The sequence below is a fragment of the Pongo abelii genome, chromosome 23, assembly GCF_028885655.2.
Source record: "Pongo abelii isolate AG06213 chromosome 23, NHGRI_mPonAbe1-v2.0_pri, whole genome shotgun sequence".
Classification (NCBI taxonomy): Eukaryota; Metazoa; Chordata; class Mammalia; order Primates; family Hominidae; genus Pongo; species Pongo abelii.
The window spans coordinates 2,705,604-2,713,103 of record NC_085929.1 but is presented as its reverse complement, the minus strand read 5'-3'; the positions used below and the strand labels follow the sequence as shown (position 1 = coordinate 2,713,103).

Below are 7,500 nucleotides of genomic sequence, written 5' to 3'. Positions count from 1 at the left end.
AGAGAGAGAGACAGAGAGACGGGCAGAGAAAGAGAGTAAGACAGAAGACAGACACAGTGAGACAGGCAGAGAGAGACAGAGAGACAGAGACAGAGACAGAGAGAAAGAAAGAGACAGACAGACAGACAGACAGAGAACGAGACACAGAGAGAAACACAGAGTCGAACAGGGAGAGACAGGGAGAAACAGATAGAAAGAGAGAAGGTCCTAGCCCAGTAGCGATACAGTGCCTTTTCTTTCATTTTCTCTTTCTTTTCTGTTCTTTTCTTTTTTTCTTTCTTTCATTTACTTTTTATTTACTCATTTATTTATTTATTTATTTATTTATTTATTTATTTGGAGAACGAGTCTCACTCTGTCGCTCAGGCTGTAGCACAGTGGCGCGATCTCGGGTCACCGCAACCTCTGCCTGCCAGGTTCAAGCGACTCCTCCTTCCGCCTCAGCCTCCCGAGTAGCTGGGACGACAGGTGCCCGCCCCACCGTGGCCTACTCAGTATCGCGTTATCAGTAGAGACGGGGTGTAACCACGTTGGCCAGGCTGGTCTGGAGCTCCTGACCTCGGGAGGACAGACGTGAGCCACCGCGTTCAGCGTACAGTGCCATTTCTCAGAAATCACTCAAGGGGAACACACACTTCTAGGTGATGTGTAGAGATTTTATCGATGTACTTACTTACTTATCTCTTTATGTATGTATTTACTTTTTGCGTGGGGAGGTGGGGGGGACGGAGTTTCGCTCTCGCCGCCCAGGCTAGAGTGCAACGGCATAGGGGACTCAAGGAGTCCACCTATGGGAGAGAGGACACGTCATTCTGAGCGTCAGGGCCGCAGCGAAAGGTGGCAGGGCCCACGCTTTGAAAGGCTGAAATCCCGGCGGCTCAGGCCTGTCGTCCCAGCACTTCGGGAGGCCCGGGAAGGCGGATCCTTTGAGGTCAGGGGTTCGATACCAGCGTGGCCAACACGGAGAAACCCCACGTCTACAAAAAATAGAAATATCAGCCGGCCGTGGCGGTGCGCGCCTGTAATCCCAGCTACCGAAGAAGAATCACTGGAAGCCGGGAAGCAGAGGTTTCAGTGAGCCGAGAGAGCGCCACTGCACCGCAGCCTCGGTGACCGAGCGAGAGAGACTCAGTCCGAAAAAAAGAAAAGAAGAAAAAAAAAAAAAGAACAGGCCCAAATGCTGCACTGTCAGTGAACGTTAGTGTTTCGGGTGTTTCGTTTTATCTCTGTCTCTCTCTCTCTCTCTCTCTCTCTCTCTGTCTCTCTCTCTCTCTGTCTCTCTCTCTCTCAATCTCTCTCTCTCTCTCTCTCTCAATCTCTCTCTCTCTCTCTCTCAATCTCTCTCTCTCTCTCAATCTCTCTCTCTCTCTCTCTCTCTCTCTCTCCTCCTCTCCTCCTCTCCTCCTCTCCCCTCTAACTTTTATTTCTTGTTCGAAGACACATGTGCAAGAGTGTTATGTCATAGGTAAACTTAAACTTGTGACGGGGTGGGGGGGGGGTTCAGTGTTCAGTGTGCAGATGATTTCATCACCCGGATACTCAGCGCCGTGTCCGGTAGTTTTCGTGTTTTGTTTTTTTCCCGAAGCTGTCTCTCCTTCCACCCCTCCTCCCTGAAGTAGGCTCCCGCGTCTCCGGTCCCCCTCGTTCTGCCCACGCAAGAACTCTCATCTATGAGTTCCCAGTTGTAGATGAGAACAGGCGGTATTTAGCCGACGGTTGTTTTCATCTTCGGTGGTGGTGGTGGTGAAAGAGGCATGACACTAAATGGACCCTTAGGACGCTCCCCTCCGTCCCCACCCCGCACCCCCACCCCCCCACACCCCCTCATTCCCGCACCCCCTCCTCCAACGCAAGAAAGGAAGAAAGACAGAAATGAAAGTAAGAGGTGAGCCTGCAAGGTGGCGGAGGCTGGGGATCTCAAAGGGTGAGCAAGCGATGGGGGCCCGGGGATGTCTCGGCCGAGGTATCCAAAATAGGGGACCCACTTTCCAGCCCCAGCACACCCAGGAATCCTCAGCCGCAGCCAGCCTCTGGGTGGGGTTGCGCCTGTCAAAGCTTCTAAATGGAGAGAAGCCCAAGGCTATGGAAGGCATCAGCTCCAACTCCAGGAAGGGAAGAATAGGGCTCTGTGCATATGAATGGGGCTTCAGAAGGCGGTGCCGCGGCTTCCAAAGCGATGCGCCTCGCCTCTCCTCGCCCAGAGCGAGACTCCGTCTGAAAAGAAATACACAAATCAATACTAAAAGAATTCATCCATCCATAAATAAGAAAGAAAGAAAGAAGAAAGAAAGAAAGAAAGAAAGAAAGAAAGAAAGAAAGAAAGAAAGAAAGAAGAAAGAAAGAATCAGTCCAGCGGTCGTGGTCGTGAATCACTCCCCGGAGTCCAGGCGCAGTGGCTCACGCCCGTCACGCCAGCACTCTGAGACGCCGGGTCAGGAGGGTGGCAACAAAACGAGGAGACCCCGTCCGTGGAAAAACATTGAAAAATGAAGGCCGGGCGCGGTGGCTCACGCCCGTCATCCCAGCACTTCGGGAGGCCGGGAAGGGCGGATCGATCACCCGAGGTCGGGAGTTCGAGTCCAGCCCGAGCCACACGGAGAAGCCCCGCCTCCACTAAAAATACCACATCAGCCAGACGTGGCGGCGCCCGCCCGCCATCCCAGCTACTCGGGAGGCCGACGCGGGAGACTCGCTCGAACCCGGGAGGCAGAGGTTGCGGCGAGCCAAGATCGCGCCACCGCACCGCAGTCTAGGCAACCAGAGCGAAACTCTGTCTCGGGGTGGGGGGGAAAAAAAAAACGGTCCGGGGACAGTGGCGCGTGCCCGTGGTCCCGGGTACCGTACTCTGGAGGCTGAGGCGGAAGGATCGCTCGAGTGCAGGAACGTCCACGCTGCAGTGAGTGAGCTACGACGGCACCACTGCCGGGGTGACAGAGTGAGATGCCGTCTCTAAATCAATCAGTCCATCAGATCACCGGGAGGCGCTCCCCGTGTCTCACTCTCAAAGGGTGTCTCTTTAGGCCAAGCACGCACGGTGCCTCACAGCAGTCATCCCAGCACTTTGGGAGGCCGAGGCGGGAGGAAAGAAGGAAGGGAGGAAGGGAGTAAGGGAGGAAAGAAGAAAGGCAGGAAGGCAGTAAGGCATGAAAGAAAGAGGGGAAGAAGGAAAGGAAAAAGAAGAAAGAAAGAAAGAAGAAAAGAGAAGAAAAAAGAAGAAAAGAGAAGGGAAGAAAAGAAAGGAAAACGGGGAGGGGGCCTATGTCCTCGACCGGTGACCGCCCAGGATACAGCGGGTCACGGCCGACCGACCGAAGCCTCGACCCGCGGGGCCTCAAGCGATCTTCTCCTCATCGCAGCCTCTCAACCGCGACGACAGGCGGCCATCACCAGGCACAAGTCACCTTCTAATAACATTACGATTCTATCGAGACAGGGTCTCGCTCCGTCATCCAGGCCGGATCGCCGTGGCACGATCTCAGCTCATCGCAACCTCGGCCTCCCCGGTCGGAGCCACTCGCCCGCCCCAGTCTCCCGAGCAGTCGTGATCCCAAGCCCAGGCCACCAGGCCCGGCTCACCGTTCTGTTTTTCAGAGAGACGGGGTTTCGCCGCGTCGGCCAGCGCGGTCGGTCTGGAACTCCCGGCCTGAAGCGATCCAGCCGCCTCGGCCTCCCAAAGTGCCGGAGTGACAGGCGTGAGCTACCGTGCCCGGCCCAGACCGTCTCGTTCATATATCATAGAGAAGGGGTTTCGTCAGCCGACGGGTGGAGGGCGGGGTGGGTTTCACTCAGCCTGCGTACCGGGGAAAGGGTAAGTGAGTGTGCTTTGTGAACTAGATACGGAAATCGTGTGTGTGTGTGTGTGTGTGTGTGACAGAGAGAGAGAGAGAGAGAGACCGACGAATCCCACCATGAGGACCCGGAAACGGTGTCCGATTTGGGTCCCCGTGTAGTCACCCGTCTGTGTGTAGGTGACTGAGGATTCCACAAATGAAGGTCATCAGTATCTATGGAGCTGTTTCTCCCTCTCATGCGTCTCATCCGTGTGGTGGAGAAAGGGGAGAAAAGTGGTCGTGACGGGAAGTCGTCTTCACGCCCGAGGAAGCCGAAGGCAGGCCGAGGGGAAGGAGGGCATCCCACGTGACAGCTCCACCCCCGCGCACCCTTTCCAACGCCGGGGCCGCCGGTCCACCCTGTACGACAACCCACCCCCAAGAACAGCACGGTCCGGAGCGGTCCAGTCTCATCCCATCCGGCCCACCCGGGGCATCCGGCGGAAGTGTTCACCGGAGGGTCGGAAAGCAGCGTCCACGCGGTTCCCCCGGGGTCTCCCGGCAAAGGCCAGCCGGGGGAGGGTAGCGGGACGTGACGGGGGCGGGGGGCATCCGCCTCAGAGCTCCCCGGAAGGCGGCGGGTAGCCGGCGGGGGACGCCGAGCCAGAGAGGTCCGGCGGGATCTAGATCCGGAAGCCGCGTCGGTCCTCTCCCACACCTCTCCTACGGAAAATGCCACGGCGGCGGCGGGAGCCTCGGCCGGGGGAGAAGCGGGGACAAGGGGGAGAGGGAAGGAGGCCCTCGGGAGGATTCAGCCACGAAAACCCACTCAGCCAAGCTCCCTCCGTCTCTCGGGGTCCAAGGGACACCCCGGGAGACGGCAAGAGACACGTTCACTCCGTGCTTTTCACCTCCGTCTTTATTTTTTTCATCTTTTCCATTTTACAAGAGGTGCTCATCTCAACAACCAGACGGTGGGTGTGACGGGAGAAGCATCAAGGGCAGGAGTTGGAGACCAGCGTGAGCAACTGAGCAACACAAGTAGGAGAGCCCAGCTGAAAGAGATGAAAAAGGAGGAGGAGGAGGACGAGGAGGACAGGGGGAGTGGGTGGGGGGAGGAGAAGGAAAGAAAAGAAAAGAAAAAGAAAGAGAAAAGCAACCACCAAGAAAGTTAAAATCGTCCAACGTTCGGAAGCTCAAGACCAGGCGGACCAAGACAGAGAAACCCCATCTGTACTAAAAATATAAAAGTCAGCCGGGCACGACGGCGCTTCACCGTCATTCCAGCTCCTCGGGAAGGCCAAGGCAGGAGGATCACTCGAACCCGGGAGGCGGAGGTCGCAGCGAGCCGAGATCACGCCATCGTAGTCCACCCTGGGCGACAAGAGTGAAACTCCGTCTGGAGGGGGAGGGGGAGGGGGGAGGGGGATGGGGGAGGGGGGAGGGGGAGGGGGAGGGGGAGGGGGAGGGGAGATCGGTGAGACGCGTCTCAAAATTTTATCTGTTCGCATTCCACGTGCATAAAACGGAAAGAACCGACCCACGAGAAATACGACCAGAGCGTACCGTGCCCACGCGTGTCATCCCAGCACCGTGGGAGGCCGACGTGGAAGGACGGCCGGAGCGTAGACGTTTGAGATCACCTCGACGTGTGAGACGACACCTGCAATAATAATAATCATAGTTTAAAAAGCGATCACGTGTGCCCAGAGCATGGACAACAAAGCGAGAGCACACCCGTACTAAAAAGAAGACGATTGACAGGCAGGCAGGCAGGCAGGCAGGCAGGCAACTATAGAATGAGCCGGGTGCAGCGTCTCACGCCTGTCACAGCAGCAGCGCGGGCGGCCGAGGCAGGCAGGCGGATCGCTCGAGAACAGGAGTCCGAGACCAGCCCGGGCCACACGACAGAACGCCGGACCCCATCTCACTCACATACACACATACACAGATACCTGCCTACCTACCTACGGAAAACATGAGATATGAGAAAGAACATAAAAGTCACCCGGTGTGGTGGTGCACGCCCATAGTCCCAGGAAACGGGGACGGGAGGGATGAGACGCAGGACGGCCACTCGGTCGGTCGGTCGAAAGCGTTGAGGCTGGGGTGATCCCGGGCGACAGAGGCAGGGAAGGAAGGAAACCAATGAAACAAGCAAGCAAACGATGAACATGACAATGACCTAGAATAACCCATGAGAATAAAGAAGCAAATAAGAGGGTACGAATAAAGCTAAAAGGTAAGGTAATGAAGATGACAATCCACCGTTTTCTCTCCAGCCCAGCCCAGCCCAGCCCAGCCCAGCCCAGCCCAGCCCAGCCCAGCCGGAGTGGAGGCGCGCGATCACAGCCCACGTTCGCCTCTGCCTCCCGGGCTTAAGAGATCCCTGTAGTCCCATCCCAGCTACTTGGGAGCCTGAGGTCACCAGAGCCCAGAGTGAGAAGATCAGGCAGGCCCCAAAAGAAAAGGAAATAAATACACGAACATTGTTAATCCATAATAAACGAAGGATATACATATACAGGTATATGTAAATGACATGGGTTTTTACGTCATACACGTTCATCCATTAAAATTAGCATCTATCCTATACACATGTATGAATGATGGAAATGTCTAGTTTTATCACTAGATATTTTCGTCGGTGTAGGTACGTGTCCGTGTGTCCATATCTACGTATCTATCTATCTAGATAGATATATGTATGTTCACACACAGCAGCGTGCAGAAAAGAAGATTGAAAACCAGAAGGAATCGGTCGGGCGCGGTGGCCGACGCCCGTACTCCCGGCACGCTTTGGGAGGCCGAGGCGGGGGGAGGGGGTGGGGGGAATCGCTAGGTCAGGAGTTCGAGACCAGCCCGGCCAATATGGTGAAATTCCGTCTTCGCTCAAAATACAAAAACTGCTGTTCGCTTGAGAGCCCTGGAGGCAGCGGCGGCGGCGAGCCGAGGAGGCACCAACGCGCTCCAGCTCCAGCCTGGGCGACAGAGCGAGATTCCGTCTCCAGAAAGAAGGAAGAAGGAAAGAATGGGGGCGGCGGGGGGCGGCGAGGAAAACCACCCACCCCCCCACGACCAAAAAAAAACAAGAGGGAGTATTACTGGCCGACGGCAACAGCGACTCCCTCCCTCTTAAAAGTCCCGCGGACGCAAACTCCAAATGGGGCAGAGAAAAATGTAGGAGAGGGAGTTCCGCGTGGTCCCAGCTCCACCGAAGGCCGAGGCCGGTGAAGGGCACCCGCGCGTGAACGGGGATCGGCGCCCTCGCAGCGATCCACCGCAGCCCGCGGAGGGAACGGCCAGCGGCCGGCCTGCCGGTCGACCCGGGACACGGCGGGCCGCCTGCCGAGTCCGGGGCTCGCGGGCGGCCGCCGATCGACCCCGGAGGTCCGAAACAGGAGCGGCCGCCAGCCGAGGTCGCCCGTGTGTGGGCACGCCCCGGGCCTCGCCGCCGCCCGCTTCCCGCCACCCTCGGAGGAAAGAGGGGGAAGGACGCGCGAGGGCCGGGACCCCGAGTGGGCGACCCCCTGGCCCGGGCGGCCACCCCCGGGACGGGGGCCGGCGGGCCACGGACCCGGCTCGGCGCGGCCGCCTCCGCGGCTCCCACCCACGCTCCCCGAGCTCCGTCCCAGCCCGGAGCGGACGAGCCGCCCCGGCGGGGAACGGGGAGGAGGCGGGAGCCGAAGAAGCGGGGCGCGCCGACCGGGGACGCGCGCCCGCCCCCCCA

The 7,500-nt window shown here is 58.0% G+C and overlaps 1 long non-coding RNA gene across 1 annotated transcript; it reads right to left on the bottom strand.

Moving 5' to 3' along the window:
* Nucleotides 1–5,364: 5,364 nt before the first annotated feature.
* Nucleotides 5,365–7,005, bottom strand: LOC134761183 (uncharacterized). The gene is made up of 3 exons (XR_010139486.1): nt 6,876–7,005; nt 5,779–5,955; nt 5,365–5,433 (listed from the first exon to the last, which is right to left on the bottom strand). It is a non-coding gene; the product is annotated as an uncharacterized LOC134761183 (long non-coding RNA).
* Nucleotides 7,006–7,500: the final 495 nt, after the last annotated feature.